We start from the raw sequence: 18,875 nt of genomic DNA, 5'->3' as shown, positions 1-18,875 counted from the left end.
GGTGTGTATGTTAAGTACTCTGATCTGTAGTATGTAAACCTTGGTATGCAGGGGTTCTATTCTTACTGCAATCAAGTGTGTGTGTATACATAACCGTGGAAGTGTGTATCCCAGATGGAGTTTTTACATGGTATGGTTTTGCACTGTTTTGGTGCTTTCCCAAACACTCAGCTGATACAGGTCTCCAAATTCATGCATCCTATGTGACCTGCTCAAATGGCATGGTTTTGCACTATTTAGGTGCTTGCCCAAACACTCAGTCAAGACAGGCCTCCAACCTCTTGTCCCTTACATGGCCTGGTGATGTCATCTACCATAAGATCACCTGCTGCCCTAATAGATTCAGATTTGTGATGTGGTGTGTACATTAAGTACTCTGAAATGTACTATGTAAACCTAGATAAATAGGGGTTCTATCCTTATTGTAGTCAAGTGTGGGTGCATGTGAAAGTGTGTATCTCACATGATATGGTTTTGCACTGTTTTGGTGTGTGCACAAACACTCAGCTGAGACAGGTCTCCAGCCTCTTGTCCCCTATGTGGCCTGGTCACATGGCATGGTTTTACACTGTTTTGGTGCTTGTCCAAACATTCAGCAGAGATAAGCCTCCAACATCTTGTCACCCACATGGCCTGGTGATGTTATCTACCATAAGATCACCTGCAGTCCTACTGACCTTTGACTTGTGTTGTGGCACGTGTGTTTAGTACTCTGATATACGTTCTCTAAACTTAGGTATGTAGGGGTTATATTCTCATTGCAGTCATCTGTGTTTTTATGGGTGTGAATGTTATACAGAGCATTTTACAGCAGCCTAAGGGACACTCTCCTTGTGTGCTCAACAGACACTGCTGATATCATCAGCTATATGAGATTATTGCATATATATATATATATATATATATATATATATATATATATATATATATATACATATATGTCACAACAGGCCAGTCACACACTGACCTGACAGATAGGTAGATGTCACCTCATCATATACAACAGACAACAGTGACATTACTGTTATTGTATGTACAAACATCATGACATCTATTTGCAATGGTGTATGAAACCCTGGTAAGGTGAAGATATGCTTTACAGAGGAGAGGAATGAAGGTCAGCAGGACTAGGGAAAAATATATGTGGAGGATAGGGAAATCATTAGAATGCATGGAGTACAGTTAGTGAAGGCATATGATGTCAAATACTCTGGACCAACAGTTCTGAGTAATTGAGAGTCTGGAAGACAGGTGTAGAAGAGATAGAGAGAGAGCATGCATGGTAGAGTGTGTGGAGAAGAGTATCAGGAGTGATCTTTGACAGACGGGTGCCAATAACACTGACATGGAGGCTGTACAAGATGGTAGTAAGACCAGCTATGCCATATGGGTTGCAGATGGTGCCACAGACAAAAAGTTAGGAATCATAAACAGGTGTTAGCAGAGTGCCAGATATTATAGTTTGCATTGTGTGGGCTGAGGATGGAAAGGAGTATTAACCATATATTGCACTGTCAGCTCAGCTTGTATGCTTTGGAGATGTGGACACACACACAGTGGTGGGATGTTGTTGGTTTCGCCAGGTGCTGAGGAGTGATGCCGAGCATATTGGAGGAAGGATGGCAAGGATGTAGCTGTCATGTAAGAGGAAAATAGGAAGGCCTAAGATAATTTGTATGGATGTGGTGACATGGAGGTTTTTGGTGTGACTGAGCAAGATGCAAAAGATGGTGGATGGTTAGAAATGGAAGCAGAACATCTGCTATGGTGAGCCCAGATGGTACCATCAAAAAGAATAGGTAGACGAAGATGACCTGTCTATCTGCAGAATCCCATTCTACACACTTGTGGCATGGGTGTACAGTAGGAGTGTCTAATTGATGGTCACTATGCATGGACTCAGTTTAGGCTTTAACAGTGTGTCTTGGCATTACCTGCTCTGGATTGTGTGCAGAGGCTGTAACACTTTGCCGTCATACCTGCAGAAATCGCAATACATTTGCTTTCAAATACAATTGACTGCTGCTGTTTCCACAAAAGTCATTGATAGCTACAGTATGTTACTCCCTGATGCTCTGTCTATACATCTACACAAATGTATAAACACAGCCATACCTGATAGGTTCAAACAAAGATCTTCTGGAAAACACAAATCACATAAGTTTATGTCTGTCATAACTACATTATACAGTAAATGAAATAAGCTGCTGTTTGAAAATACAGCATTGAGAAACCAGTGGTGGAAGGCCACTCTCCTCAGCATAAACATGCAAATAAGGCACCTTCAAGAACCCACACAAAGCAACCATGCTAAGCCTTTACCCAACAACATATCCAGGGATAACCAGAGGGTTTTCTTCATGTACATCTGAAAACTGATATAACTCAGTTGAAGTTGACTCAAACTGTGTATGTTAATGCACACACTGACCCAGTGTAACTTCCAAACCTACTAGCAGACATGTTTGGCTGAAAGGAGTTCCTCCTGCCACCACCATACCTGATACCAATTAACATGTGTGACACATAACCTCCAAGCTGTGTTATCTACCAATGAGGAAGTTATCACTAAACTCTCCAAGACTAAGGAGCACAGTCTCCATGGGACCAGATGGAAATTTAGCCTGTGTTCCCCATGTGCTTCAACAGTGAGTTACTCCCCTAGGCACCATATTCAACCACAGTCTGAATACTGTTGTTGTCCACATTGAATGGAATACAGTCACCATTTTCCAACCACACAAAAGATGATTGGCAAAATACATGTGTAATTAAGAACCATAAATTTATGCAACCTTTTCTGTAAGGCAATGAATACAATTTGTATGCATCTCTGACACAAGAAAATAGGTGACCTCAAAACACTAGATATGTTTCACTTAGGTGTTCTCAATGGTATCTTGTGGCTGCAGAGCTTGGTGGGAATCATGACTGCAACCAGAGACATACACTAGGTCAAACATGTGCATACATCCTATTGTAACTAGCCCAAGGCCTTCAACACATTCCAACATTTGTTGTCAGTGGGACACTACCAAGGTGAATATCAAATTCTAGGTTATCAGTTGGTTTTTAAGTGAGATCACAGACCAGCTACAGTCAATCACAGTACAAGACTTCACCTCAAGCAGCAGACATGTCACCTGTGTGGTAACAGAAGTGTCAGTGCTCTTGCCCCTCATGTTTGACATATATGTCTGAGAAGTCCTGAACAAAACAGAGGCTTTGTGGCACTAATGACTGCTGACAAAGCCATGGGTATTACATGAACTGGACATAAATGCATCAGCATACCCTGTTATAATAATAAATGTTCTTGCTTATTATAAAATAATATAAAATAACCATTCATACACTATTCCCCACTTCTGTATTGATAGACTTTGAAACACATGTCAACTGCAACCTGGGTCTACTGTGGGGACGTACACATTCTACATCATACATCTGATTAGCAACACCATTACATCAATAGCCAAATATGGCAGCAATCCCCTATACTCATCCCTAATTGGCTGTATGAGAGAATATAAACCACCCTTGGAAATGTATTTTATTGGACACATCCATCAACTTGGCAGATCTCAAGTATGTCTAGTAATAAAACATCAGAGGGTCTCCAACTTGTGTCTTCTGTGGGCAGACTGATGTAGCTGTCACTGCGTGCAGTATAATACAGATAGCTTTGAGTCAGAGTATGTATGCCTTAGAGGGCTATCTGTGGCCAAAATGGGAAGAAAATGCTGCACAGGGATTCCAGTTACCTGCTCCAGGGACCTCAATGTACACTATGACATACATAGGACATGCTGGAGAGACAGATGCATCTCTCAAAGGTTGTCTCTCCTCTGCAGTAGGCTTTAAATCCATGTTAAGCAGAGCACCTACATTACCATGTTGAAGGACATACTGGATGACTTGCTGTGAAAACCTTATCTGCCAAGGATCACTGCTGCTTCATTCCTGGACATGGGTGGTCTTTGATAGACAAAACTTGGCCATGCATCATGTCCTCCTTTTAATATTATATTGTGATGTAACGGTTATGCTTCTAAACACCAAATGGTCAATACCCTAGTCATATCCTATGAACCTTGTAACCTATGGTGATGTACATGCAAACAGGATCATTATACTGTATTACCGTTCTGATGAAACCTACCTTCACTGCTGACATACAGTCCTAAGATCTGAATCGGATGGGTTGACTTTGGCTGTGCACTCATACATTTGTACTAAACAATCCTTCAAGAGAAAGTTAGATATGTTAATGCGACACATTTATTTGTCAGAATTCAAAGCCATTACAAAAGCATCCACTATAAAGTACATCAATTATTACGCTAGCAACTGTCTAAATGGCTATGTACAAACTAAATGACAAGTACAATTATGAGTCCACAGCACAAATGGAAGTAACAACATCATGTTAATATAGATAGTCACCCTGTGCATCAGACACATAGCTTTAGTATCCCTGAATCCAAAAGATAGATGACAGGGATGTGGCACAGTTATCATCACTTGCACAGGGTGTTGGCTGACACAAAAGGCTGGCAAGTGTGTGTGTGTGTGTGTGTGTGTGTGTGTGTGTGTGTGTGTGTGTGTGTGTGTGTGTGTGTGTGTGTGTGTGTGTTTGTGTGTGCAAGCAAGGGAAGCAGGCAAGATGGACCATGTAAATGTGCACGTGTTTGTCTGTAGGTGCCCTCAATGTGACATTGGTGTGTGAGTGTCTGCATCAACACATCCAAGCTCAGTGCTAGCCCTGCATTTCTGTATGTCATACAGCTGTGAGCTGTGCATGGTAAAACTGACAGATCGTTGTCTCTGTCCCCAAACACAACATCTGGCTCTGTCAGGAGTTCCACTGACACTTCCACGCCCAAGGTCAGATGTTATGCTACTACCTGAAGGTGACTGATGTCTGCTGGACATGGTCCACTCACAGGAATGCCCAGGACCATGACCTGCTACATCTAGGTGTGGAGAGCACACTCTCTGCTGGAGCATTTGATGTATTGCCACTCTGTGAACATGATCGGGCATGGCCACATTGGCTCTCACCTGATGTAGTTGCTGAACTCTGCCCATTAGACCGATGCTCCCTTCCCAGCAGACATTTCATCACTGACAATGTGCATTCCATGACAGATGCACTGCACTCCCTCATACACACATCTTGTTCCAACATGTCATTCAAACAATCCAGGGAATCAACAACACAGTGGAGGCAGACATGGGTGTCAGACTTTGCTGCATCTATAACCCTGAGCATTCTCCTGGAGTTCATCTCTGAACATACCTGTGCCTCCATGATGGCCCTAAACATATATTGAGTGTCACGTGATAAGACACCTGTGACAGGTTGGGGAGGGACAGCAGGCCTCCTCTGAGCACCACAATCAATCCGCCTGTGGGGCACCTTGCTAACAGTTTGGCCATGGCCAGTGTCAACAGACACTGAAGCCACAGTAGTAGCCACACTGCCCTGGTCAATGTCCTGCACTTCAAATGTACAATATCTTTGGACTTGGTGGGCTGGGTATGCATAGGCATACTTGCTGTGTCTGGTGATAATGAGGAGGGGTCGCTGGATATCAACCTCTATGTCAGAATCAGCCTCTGCAACCCCTAGCTGTGCCTCACTTTGGCCACCATCATCAGAGTTTGATCAAACACTGACATCAGATGGTGTAGGATACACAGAACCAATTTCATTATCACCTGTGATAAAAGGAAGGAAAACAGGAATATGTTAATACCTACACTATTATGCTGCAATATATATTAAGCAATTTAGACTACTGTCACTATTATAGACATTCATACCTTTCAAACTCTTAAGACTAGGAATATAGACAACACCATGAATAATGCGTGGACAAAGAGAAAGGTGATAGAATAGCAGGTATTGCTTCACCATGACATTGAGTGGTATGCATTTTTAATATGAGATCTGTCATTATTTTATATCTGCTCTCTATAATGACCTGTCAATAGTTTGCAACTCAATTACTATGATCTTAAACATGGCCCAGAGGTATGAGTCACACATCTGGACATTCTGCAAATATATGTACAGTTGAAAAGTATGCAGACAGTACAGCAATCCATACAGCAGGCCTAAGATGACACTTTAGCAGATATGTTGGAATATTTCTACATTACTGATATACATGTATTCTGCTTACCAACTGCAGGTCTAGATCTCTGGATTCCTGATAGCCTTGAAATAATTAAGGGACAGGTAATGGCAACAGCACCACATTTAACAGTAGAACAGGTGGTAATACTTTCAATAATCTATATCCACAGTAACTACAATGTTAACAACAATGTGGCTGACAACCTCTAATTGACCTGAAAACTGCAGGTATCTTAAATACACTCACCTAAAAAGCAACCTGATACACATTAAAACTAAACACTATTACACAATGAATGCAACAGTAGTCTACTAATGATCTAACAAAGCCTACCTGGAAGCTTCTCCTGAGATGCAGGAGTGGCACCCACATCCAAAACATACTGGCTGATGGACTGCTGGGAGCTTTCCTGAGTGGCAATATTTACCAGGAATTCCTCAGTGGCAGTGAGTGGTTGTTCTGCTGCAGGCCCACCACCGGGGACCCAATGATCATGTGCCACTTCAGCAGCATGCCTCCTTGTAGCATGAATTATGTCTATGGCTCTGTGTCACACCTGCTGATAGCTGCAATTTTGTTGACCAGCTGCATTTACATTTTGGACCAATTCATCCCAAAGGCCACATGTTGTGACATAGTGGTCCAACCCCTAGACATAAGAACTGCATGATGTTGTCTTATAGCTTCAGTGATGAGGTCATTCTCTGCCTCTGAAAAAGGTGACCTACACCGAGCAGGCATATTGTTTACTGAAAGACAAAATAATGATAACACATATAAGGATCAAATAAGTACAGATAAACTGTGTACAGATAAGGCAGTACAAGAAAGCTCTCAGTATTCACCACTTGATTACAATTTAAAGATTCCACAGTGGTCAGCAAATAACATGTAGGCTACAAAACAAGGAGAGTAGTATGACAAATATATCTTTGATTGTGGCATAAAAGATAGTTATTTATGCTCACACACCCAAAACAACAGTCCATTCTAGTTTGTGCCATATCTGGAACTCATTCCTCCCCAAATAAAAATTATAACAGGCCAAGGGACAAATATGCTAACCAAATAACACTGTAACTTCCAAAGTGCTCTCAAATGACCTATCTATGAAATGTGTGCATAGCTATTACACAGCATTAGACCATCAGCCTACTCTAAATCCTCTGTACCTCTCAGATGGCTTGTAAACAAAGCCATGTCATGAGTACAGTTTTAACAAATGATTACTGATTTACTTCACATTATTTTTAAGTACATTCCAACATATGCATTATTTAGGTAACATAATGGATACATACCTGATGATGTACAATACTCCTCTGTCACAATATACAGTTCCAATTTAAATATGTAACTGAGTGTGAATTCTGATAGAACTCTCATCCACATTGGTTTGCCTAGCTACACATTTGCCTTTCTATAATGGTGCACATTACTAATTGATTGCATCTGACCTATTCTGTGCCTCAGAGATGCTAATTGCAGCATGCACTGCTAAATTGCATGATAATCAAACTGTCCTATGAAGCTACTCAACAAGATATAAGGCATCAATGTAGGCACCATGCCCTTTCTTATATGTGCAGTGAGGGAATTAGTGGAATAGAGATATAACATAAGCACTGACAGATAATTAGTAGCAGCTACACCTTGCATACATTTGTTTGTGCTACAGGCTGAAGCCAATGCTGCTGTTGCCAATAGCTATATACATAGAGGGTGAAGACTTTGCAGGTCCACAGCACAGCAGAAAAACTGTGGGACCTCTGGCAGCCTTGAGTCAGATATAGAGCAAAATGTAGGGAACCCATCCCGGTGGTATTTAAGGTATGTGTGTTACTTAGTATGTTAACCATAGGTATTCTTAACAGACTACCAGGGGACATGCTTGGTGCTAAATAGACATCAGCATCTGGGATCTCTTAAACATTCCTGCATGCTATGCTACAACATGACTGAGACAACATATATTTTAACACAAGTTTGGAGGAGAAGATCACAAATATGCTACAATTGTAACATATGTCACACTACTCTCCATAACACACCATTGTACAATTATCCCTTAAAAAAAAGAAATGGGGGAAGATAGGAAAGTGGTGAAATGAAGAGCAAGCAGGGGGAAAACAAAGTGAAAGGAAGGCAGGGATGTGCAAAAAGGGTGTAGGAAAGAACCATAGCTATCCTTTTCTTCAACAGTAACAAATGAGGACATGTACAGTTTATTAGCTGAATTTGGACACCACCACAGAGAAGGGCAACAACAATATAATTGCATTGTGGAGCCAATTGGACCAAATTAAAAGTGTGTCAAGTAGAAACATGCAAAATGGAGAGCTCTGTATGGGACAAAATTTTTTTTTTGGGACAGGTGCCCTTTTTTGTATTAAGGCGAGAGAGTGAATGTTGAGGAAGAGACATGGGCAAGTCTGGGGCTTGATAGTTGGGAAGATGAGGAAACATTTGCAGACAGACAAGACATACAAGACAAGAGACAGGGTTGGTGAAAGACATACGAGGGTGTTAAACACCTTGGATGGGGTGGGGGTGGGGTATTCGAGGTCTCATGGACACCAGTACAGTAACAGTGTGACTCAAGTCCTTACCCATTGGACTGTCAGCACTGTCCCATCACTGCACCACTGACTGTAGGGGCTAATGTCTGCGCCTATTGCTGGTCTGCCATACCAGGATGGAAAGCAGGTTCTTCACAGAGTCTACATGGAGTTTATTGAATCCTGCTGAGTGCTCTTTGGAAACCACTGAAAACATGTTTTTCCCATCTGGAGACAAACTTCTACCATTTATTTTTTATTAATTCTTGGAATTACTTTTTAATAATCTGGTTTGTTCTGTTGTCCCAGTTATTCAGAATCAGTCCTGATTTTACTGCATCAAATTATTTTGCTTCCATAGTAACCACATGCATCTACTGTTCATGTTACTGTTAACAATGCAGACATTCCTTTGATCACACATACCTATTTGTGCAATACTCTTTTATGGCACTGATTCTAGGGAATGTATTCTATAAGACAATACTTCCTGTAATGTTTATAGCCACACCCTCTATATCGCAAGGCCTGGATTTTAATTGCTTAAGTAATGCACTGGTTATTTTTCTCATTTCGGTTACCATTACCTGATTTTCATGTCATATAGGTTCGTATTTTTATAGGTAGTTAGAAGGCAATTGATTTGTGAGGATCTTTAGAAGCGCATCCCTGCATCCCCATATTAATTATTAATTTTATATTTTTCAATATGAATTTCCAAAGACATATGAGTGAGTGTATGTTCGGGAAGTTGCATATTTCTATTATCCAAAATGGCCATTGGTGCTAAACTAACGGTAAATTTGTGGTTACTCCTCCATTTATCAAAATTACATTTGAAGAAAACAAGAGAAGTACTCTGTTTTATGAAGGGAAAGATAATAAAATAGAAGCGGTGTTCTCTGTGACACATACCTATCCCTTTAACACGTTCTTTTACTCTTGCTAAGGAGATTAAGGACCTCTGAGCAGGTATTTTTGATAACATTAAACTTCTGAGTGTATAACAGGTCTGACAGAATAGAGTCTGCTGAGGCCCTTTACATGAAGCAGAGGCTAACTCTCTCTAGACTGTATGATACAGAAAAGAAAGACATATTTATCACATTGAAGGACATCCCCCTGTTGTTTCTCATTTTTTGGATGCTTTTATATAATTCACATTTTATTTTACATGCATTACATTTTTAGTCAATGGCTTTAACTGTGTATAAGTAATTCACTTGTTCTGCTCAAATCTAAAACATTTTGATAAGGTCAGATCTGCTTTTCTTAATATCTAGCTCCTTATTTTATCCTGGTTTATAACACAAACAACTCTTCCTCTCATTAAATAATCATATATCTTACCATAGCCACAGTATATGGTTGTGTTCTCCATCTCTATAATGTAAGCACCCGCAGTCTTTGTAGGAACTGGGATCTTGTAAAGAGAGTGCCAAATATATATTTATTTATTTATTTATTTATTTATTTATTGATTGGTTGATTGATTGACATTTAATAACCAGGATGTTAGGCTATTCACCAGTATATTTTCACCCACAACCTAGGCCCATCAGACAAAAGTTAATACATTAAATATTCTGAGATATTATACAAGCTAGAAAAGAAATATATGTATAATGCGGATACAAAATGGCTTCAAAATGCAGACTTACAACAAATAATATGTATAGACAAATATTTACAATGCAAACAGAGGAAGACAACTGTACATTTACAAATACTATTTTAAATGCATGAATGTGCAGAACGTAGCAGTAAAGCCTACACCAATTATTGAATTTCTCTGTTATTATTGCTATTTTTCTTTGCTCTTTTCTGGAAAAATAAAATAGTTAAATACATTTGAGGCTCCTTGCTCACTGAGGTGCATAAATGTGCAAACATACCCTGGGATTTATGAAGCTTGCACCAGGCACAGGCATAGCATTGGTGTTTTAACACCAAATATGGCCGTTGACCGATCCAGGTACAAGCTGTTTCCACGTGCACTACCAGTGTATGCCAGAGCTGCGCAGCTCACTGTGCTTGTATGCTAATTACCCCATGTACAGCAGTGCAGCATGCAAATGAAGGTATATAGCGATTCATGAAGTGATGCAGGCATGGCGTAAGCATGCAGAAATGTAAACCAAAAAAAGGTTTACATTTTTTCAAACAGAACATTGGAGCCATGAAAGCGGACCAGACTTACGTATTACAATGTTAACATATGCCAATGGCTAAATATACAGCCAATGGTATAAAAAAACACGCACAACACATAAAAAATAACATTTAAAGTCATGGCCACACTAACGCAAAGTACAACCGCAGTGCATGGGTGCGCAAATGGGAACACAAGGAAAATATATTTAGACGTCATAAAACTGCAATGTAACACAAATCATGATTTCACCATAATAGTCAATGGTACTCATGCTACACCACAACCAAGGTGCAAGGGTTCTAAGGGTCTGTGACAGTGTTCCATGCGGTAACTAGGAATTAGTAGTCAATGCCATGCAAATGAGTCAAGTAATACTGAATCGCAAACGTCACGCCGGCGTAAGGATGTACCACACAGTGCAGCAGTACAACACCGAGGAGTGGCCTGGAGGTAAACATGACATCATGAGAGGTGTGCGCTGCCATAGCTGTAAGCACATTGGAGCATTTGTAATCCGGGTTGCCTGTTGCTAAGCAAAGCCACAGGATAGGGGTGTGCATCTAGCCATAGCTATGCTTAGCTGAGAGCACACAAGGTGACCAAAAGTGCATGTGAAAGTGGATGAAAACGCGCTCAAAAGCCGGAAACTGGGTGCACACAGCACTCAACATAGGTGAAACAGGAGGGTTACGGGAAGGCAATAAGGAAATGCTGCAGCATGGTAATATGAGTATAAATGAGTAATTAAAACCTAGGAACTCACAGTGGGCCGTTGACGACAGCTAACAAGGCTGCCAGCAGCTACCTGCAGAATAGGAAAGGGGAGTTGCCGTACTGCTAAGAAAAGAAAACTGTCACATCAGAACAAAGCAAACCTGCAGTAGATCAGCTACATAACACATTTCGCAACACATTCCTGGGTTGGGAAATTATAAAACATGAAAGCAGGCAGCTGGATGTGTGCCTGATAATGGGAGGGGAATCGGGTTGAAAAGTGAAGTAAAGGGCAATATGTGAATCACGGCAGCCAAGTGTAATTCAACACCACAGGCATCACAATAGCAGTACCTGCTGTGAAACCCACAAGTAAGATACCCTGCAGCTGGAATTGCATATACACACCCAATGACATCAGCAACTTCTAAAGCACAATAGTATAAAGTGTGAAAACACCGCACACACACTTGTGTATTCCCAAACACTCTGCACCATTGATGTAAACAGACGGGGATCTTTTAAAATGTACATGGTAGGGGCTGCCATAGATTTGATTCATCAGTATGTGTTGGAGACTGAAGGTGGTGTGGAGGATGAGGCTGACAACCACTTCAGGAACTGGAGGAGGAGAAGAGTGTTCAGACCAAGGGTAACCTACCAGGGGCTAAATGATCTGGAGATAGTAGAGCATTGCAGGGTGGACAGGGACACCATACAGCAAATCACTGAGCTGTGCCAGCCATGCCTCAGAGCCAGGAATAACAGAGGGGAACCCATCCCAGTGGACACGAAGGTATGTGTAAGCTTGAGAGTACTAGCCACAGGTACCTTTCAAAGGCCGACTGGGGATATCATGGGGATCTCACAGACATCAGCATCCAGGGTACTCCACCAGTTCCTGGATGCCATGTTACCACATGCCAATGAGCATATATACTTCCCCCAAATACAGGAGGAGTTGGCCAACAATATGCACCTCTTCCACTGTGTGGCAGACTACTCAGAGGTACTGGGTGCAATAGACTGCCCGCACATACACATCAAATCACCACCTGGTGAGCATGGTAGGCACTACATAAACCACAAGGGATACCACTCCATCAACTGCCAGGTTCATAGGCTCATAGGTAGGTACTAGGCTATCGGCCCTGGGGCCTATACAAGCCCAGCCAAAAAGGTACCCTGGTATTTGCCACCCAAGAAAATGATTTTCCTGTGCCACTGTCAAGCAGAGCCACAGAGGTGATCCCTGGGGTGAATTTCCTATTTCCCATCCAATCATCAAGATTTTTCTTGAAGAGTGCTAATGAAGAGCTATGTTTGATATAGATAGGTAGTTTATTCCAGAGTATGGGAAATATCTGGGACAGGAATCTATCCCTCCAGCATGTTCTGTTTATTGTGGTGACAAGGTTTAGGTCCCTAGAGCATGTAGCTTGGAGGGATTGTGATTTCTTTAAGTGGAGCATGTCCAACAGCTCTGGGTTTGACATAGCTTTGTATGTTAGGCAGAGATCACCTCTGAGTAGGCGATATGTGACGGAGTAAAGCTGGAGTATTTTGAGATGGTCTGCGTAGGGCATCTGTTTGAGGCCGGAAATCCTCTTTGTGAGGTATTTCTGCGGCCTTTCCAGTTGTTGTAGATGTCTTGTGAGGTACATACCAAAAGGGGTGTTGTTCTCTATAATGGGTCTAATGAGTGATGAGTAGAGGGGAACAATGACCTCTTTTTTTTCTGAATGAGAAACCTTTTGTGATGAGGTGTGCCACGTAGAAGGATTTTCTGACTAGTGTGGTGATGTGATTATCAAAGGAGATACTACTGTCCACCTGTGTCCCAAGGTCTCTTATCACACTTTCGGTGTTAAGTATACTACCGCTTATGTTGTAGTTCATGGGTACAGAGTTTTTACCAAAGGGGATGACAATGCACTTTTTAACATTGAGCTTGAGGCCATGGCTTTGACACCAGGCATCTGTCTCAGTGAGGCCCTTTTGTAGGATGTCCACATCGGTAGGAGTTTCGATTATGGCTCCTAGTTTGCAGTCATCTGTGAACTTCATTAGCCAAAGACCTTCTGTGTTAGCCTGTACTTCAGAGAAGTAGATACCAAACAGGAGAGGACCCAGGACTGAACCCTGTGGTACTCCACTTGTCACTGGTCTGAAGTCGGATTTGGAGTCTGCTACTTTCACAGAGTGGGTTCTGTCAGTGAACCACTTGGCAACCCATCTTGTGACATAGGGATTTATACCTAGTTTAGTGAGTTTATCTATAATTCCAGAGTGGGGGATGGTGTCAAAAGCCTTGGCAAGATCTAGATAGGCTGCGTGAAAAACCTTACCCTTGTCTACGGCTTTGGTGACTTCTTCAAAGAAGTCTATCAGGTTTAGAAGACATGATCTGCCTTTTACAAACTCGAACTGGGTGGGATCCAGAGTTTGGAGATTACCAATGTCTTTGTTTATAAGTTCCATGATGATACGTTCCATGGCCTTACAGACCAGGCTCATCAAGCTAATGGGGTGGTAGTTCCCGGGGTCCGTGGTGGCTCCCCCCTTGTGGAGTGGGATAACCGTTGCTATGTGCCATTCAGCAGGCACAAAGCCTGAGGTGAGGCTATGACTGAACATGGAACTTAGGTGGGGTGCCAGTTCATTCTGTAGTTCATGTAGAACTCAGCCTGGGATATAGTCTCGTCCCATGGATGCTGTGTTTTTGGCTTTAGAGAGTGTGTTTTTTACCTGTGCAGCTGTGATTACAGGAACTTTGCATTCTTCCAGTATAGAGATGGTCTCTTTAGGGGGTGAAAGGGGGGTAAAGTTAGCACTGAACCTATCTGCCAGGATGTTGGCAATATCAGTTGGGTCTGTATATTTAGTTTAGGTCATGTGCAATGCCCAGGGCATTATCATGGATGTGTGTGCCGGCAGCCCTGGAAGCTACCATGATTCCCACATCTGGTATGCCTCATAGCTGTACCATGTATTTGCCAAGGGGGACATCCCATATGGCCTCCTTGTGGGGGATGCTGGCTATGCACTGGAACCGTGGATGATGACTCCCATCAAAATGCACACACACTCATGCAAGAATGCCATAATGAGGCACACGCACAAACCAGAATCATCATAGAGCATGTGTTTGGGATGCTGAAATCACGGTTTCACTGCATGGACATATCTGGTGGAGCCTTGCATTACTCACCAGGCATGTGTGCCCACATCTTCATAGTATGTGCCATGCTACATAGTATGAACCTGTGGAAACAGCTGCAGCAGGAACATAATGGTAAAGGTCCTCACAGCCCACTACAATTGCCAAGGGCACCACAGGCACAGAGGGATTCAGACCACAAACACTCTGTACAAGCCCCAGTAGGCAGACGGAGGTGTGCCCAGTATTCCCATGCCTTGGCAAAGAGGAAATGTATAGCACATACACTGACAGTGTAGGCCCCTAAGGACTGACACACTTCTTCACCCGCACACACAGTAAACATAGATGGCAAACACACATGACCACCTGTAAATTGTCATGTATAGGTGGTCTACTGTGTGCATCCTACATAGGCAGCGTTCAACTATTGCACACACAACCGCTATTGGCACAAGGTAAGTCAATACCTGAACAGTAAATTAAGCTATCAGGATGTCTTGATACTGTATGTATAGATTTCTAGGTACATCACTAGGTACATGCCTGTCAGATGCCATTCATAAGCCTAGACAAAATGTGTCTGCTGTCACCACCCCATTGATTAACTATCTGTCCCTCTGTGGAGCAGAGCCAATTGCGGGATCCCTGGAGTGTAACCACTGTTCCCCACCCACTCTGCAAGGATATCCTGGTGTGTTATTGAGGGGCTACATATAATGTAATCAGGGATGTAGTTCCAAAGCATGGGGAGTACCCATGACAGGTATCTGTCAACCCAGCATTCTCCAGTTATGGTTGTGGCAAGTTATAGCTCATTACAGTGTGTGGCTCACTGTGACATGGATTCCCATAGCTGGAGCATATCCATTAAGCGTCACTTGGACATACCATTAACAGGTAACATCCATATGTACACCAACTGAGTTACACATTTGTTTGCAGTATTGAGGAACAGCCTTAGTCCACTCTACATACTAAACACCATAACACTTGTACATATCCCAGATGCCTCAGTGGTAAAGCCAGTGACTGTGTCATCAATGGTCCCGGTTCCACAACCTGCAAGGGCTGTTACGTAATTCTGATGACCCGAATAAGGGATGTCGGATGCAAGTCATTAAAGCACGTTTAAGCACGTTAGCAGGTTTTTGCGTCGGTAAGTGCTGGTAAGCGGCGTTTAAATATGACTACATAGATATGCACAACACAGGTCTAACCTTTGCTGGATATCACGCAGATCATGGGCAAAGCTGCCCAGAACCGCTGAAATGTGCATTATTCACCCTTGTACTAATAGTGCCTGCTCTGACAGGTAAAACGACCACTACCAGGAGTAGAACACGTAACCATGTACACAAGCTTCACAATAACCTACCACTAAGCTACCTGAGATGTACCAACGGCAGTTGTGTATTGTCACAGGTTAAAACACAAAAGGGTGGACTTCGGGAAATAGTATAAACCGCCATGTACTCAATGAAAGGTGTATTCTCTCTCTCTCTCTCTCTATATATATATATATATATATATATATATATATATATATATATATATATATATATATATATATATATATATATATATATATATATATATAAAATATAGAGAGAGAAAGGGTGATAGAGAGATATATGTCGATATATATGGATATACATATATATGCAAATATATAGATAGGTTAACAACATCTACACAACCATGGAGGTACATATAAATAGGATAACTACCAAATACCGAATGCCTTACATACCAAAGCGCGTAATCACGAGGCTTAAAGACCAAAACACCACACTACCGAAACACCAGAACCGCGAGTAGTACTATCACGATGTTAAGGGACATTTAGTTAGTGCTTCTGGTGCTGCGGTTTAGGTAGGTACTGTGTGTAAGTGTGTTTCTGATTGCTGTAGTTTGTGTAAGTGTGTGTTCTGAGTGTGGTGTGTGTTTCTGGGGGACTGCAATGTGTGTGTGTGAGTTTGCTTCGTGTGTCTGTTTGTTCCATCTCGGAGGTAGATTATTAAAGTAGGTGTGGTGTGGGGTGCACAGCCACCCACATGGGGGGGTGTATGGGGGGCATGGCCACTTGCCCATATGTAGTGTAGGATGGTTTGTTTGGATGTGATTGGTAGCAGTGTGTCTGTGTGTGCGTGTGTGTGTTCTGTGTTTGTGTCACTTTAGGGAGTTTGACTGTCCCGAGTTTGAGTGTTCGGTATTGTGGAGTTTGGGAGTCTGGGAATGGTAATGTGGTCGTTGGAAGTGTGTGCATTCCTGAATCCATGGGCATGCTGTATACAGCAGTTGAAGTTTTCAAATATGTGTATAACATGGACCATAGCAATCACACATCCCGCCACGACCGAACGTTATGAACAAAGGATTTGCAGAGTATATGCCTATACACTATTACAAATATGTGCTATGGACATGAGCCAAAGATAGGGTTACCACCTGTCCCACCTTGCGAGGGACAGTCCCTCTATGTGAGGTAGTGTCCTGACCAAAATGAGTACAAATACTAATGTCCTACAATCTCGAGACATTTGGAATGTTCAATATTTAATGTCATCGTTGCATAAAATAGTCATGTCTGTATCTAAAATACCTACATGTAACAAGAAACAGGGTAAGCAAGTAAACCACTACAAGAATAAGCTTTTATATAGGCATATATGTAAAGTTCTATACTTTGCACTGACCATGGGTATGTGTCAGCCTCTAAAATCCGATATGTGTCCTGCAAATGTCTCACTATGGCCATTTGAAAAGGTGGCAACCCTAGTCAAAGAGGTTCAGTCACCAACACAACTCCAATGAGTGCAAATATCTGTGATAGAAATACATGAGACAGCTTTCATGTAGCAACATTTCATTACATACTCATGTATTTCCAAAGGGATTGAAGGATCAACACCTCTTGCATGCTATACAGGAACCAATTAACAATGGCTTAATGAATCAGCCTGCAATTACCATAGTATTAGTCCACTAAAGGATAGGTCTTCAGACAGGGAAGGCACCCTCACACACATATTGAATATGTATAAATGCAGTTCCTACACACCTGCATCTGCTATGTACACCCACCTACATCTCCCCCACACCCGAAACAATTGCAATACAATACTGTAATAACATCACAAGCATCCACTCACTCTATGACATCTGCAGAAGCCTTAACATACCTTGTCTGAGACACACTAAAATGGCCCTATGTGAAATAGTTGCTGTTGTACAATGGAACAGCTGCCGATGTTACAGGGTTTGGTTGCAATAATCCCATATCAGACGGCTGTGTGTACACCAGGAAGTATTACCAATTACTGATTAACAGCACAATATGATACACATGTACAGTATACCAAAGATGTCAGGTGAGCACAGTTCAAAACACCTAACATTCTATGCATAGCCACACAGCCATGAGCTGCCCAAACATCCTTGCCAGACCTAAACATTTGCAAATGTATCAGGTACAAACCCTGCAGAAGTAGTAATGTTCAGAAATATAACAGCTAGACTCACATGTAGAACTACATCCTCTAGCCATTACACACAATCCATGGGGGCCATGAAGGTAATATGTCTCTGTGTGTCTCCATATAGCCATTGCAATTCATCATAAACAACACATCCAGGCCGTCTTCCTCGAAGGTAGGGCATAGGGACCACGCCCAAGTGGAGTATTCAATTATACAACACTGTTGCCATATCATTGGCTAATGGAGTAGCACAGCTGATGTGCATGTAATCATCTACTCCAGAACACCAATTGGTGGCAGGATACCACATGTTACTGATATCTAAGTATAAAAGGATGGCTTGTCATACATTCAAACCGTCTGTATATACCAGCAAAACGTTACAATGAGGATTCCAACACAAACCGAATAGGATTTAAATTACCATCAACGACAACTCGGGTTACCAATAAGGTATGTAGAACACTCAGTATGTCAGTGTATGTAGTACCTGTTCTGTAATAATTAAAGTATATGCAATGCATATAGTGGGAAAAGGCATTATGTATTGATGTATTGTTGAACATATAAATGCTCATAGAAATCATGTGTACTGCTGTAGGCCACAAGGTAAACACCACATACACCAAAAGGGATGCTATATAAGGACTTTGAACACAA

Source organism: Protopterus annectens, chromosome 4.part1 (genome assembly GCF_019279795.1).
Source record: "Protopterus annectens isolate FY-2018-M chromosome 4.part1, PAN1.0, whole genome shotgun sequence".
NCBI classification, from domain to species: domain Eukaryota; kingdom Metazoa; phylum Chordata; order Ceratodontiformes; family Protopteridae; genus Protopterus; species Protopterus annectens.
This window is presented reverse-complemented; position numbering follows the sequence as displayed.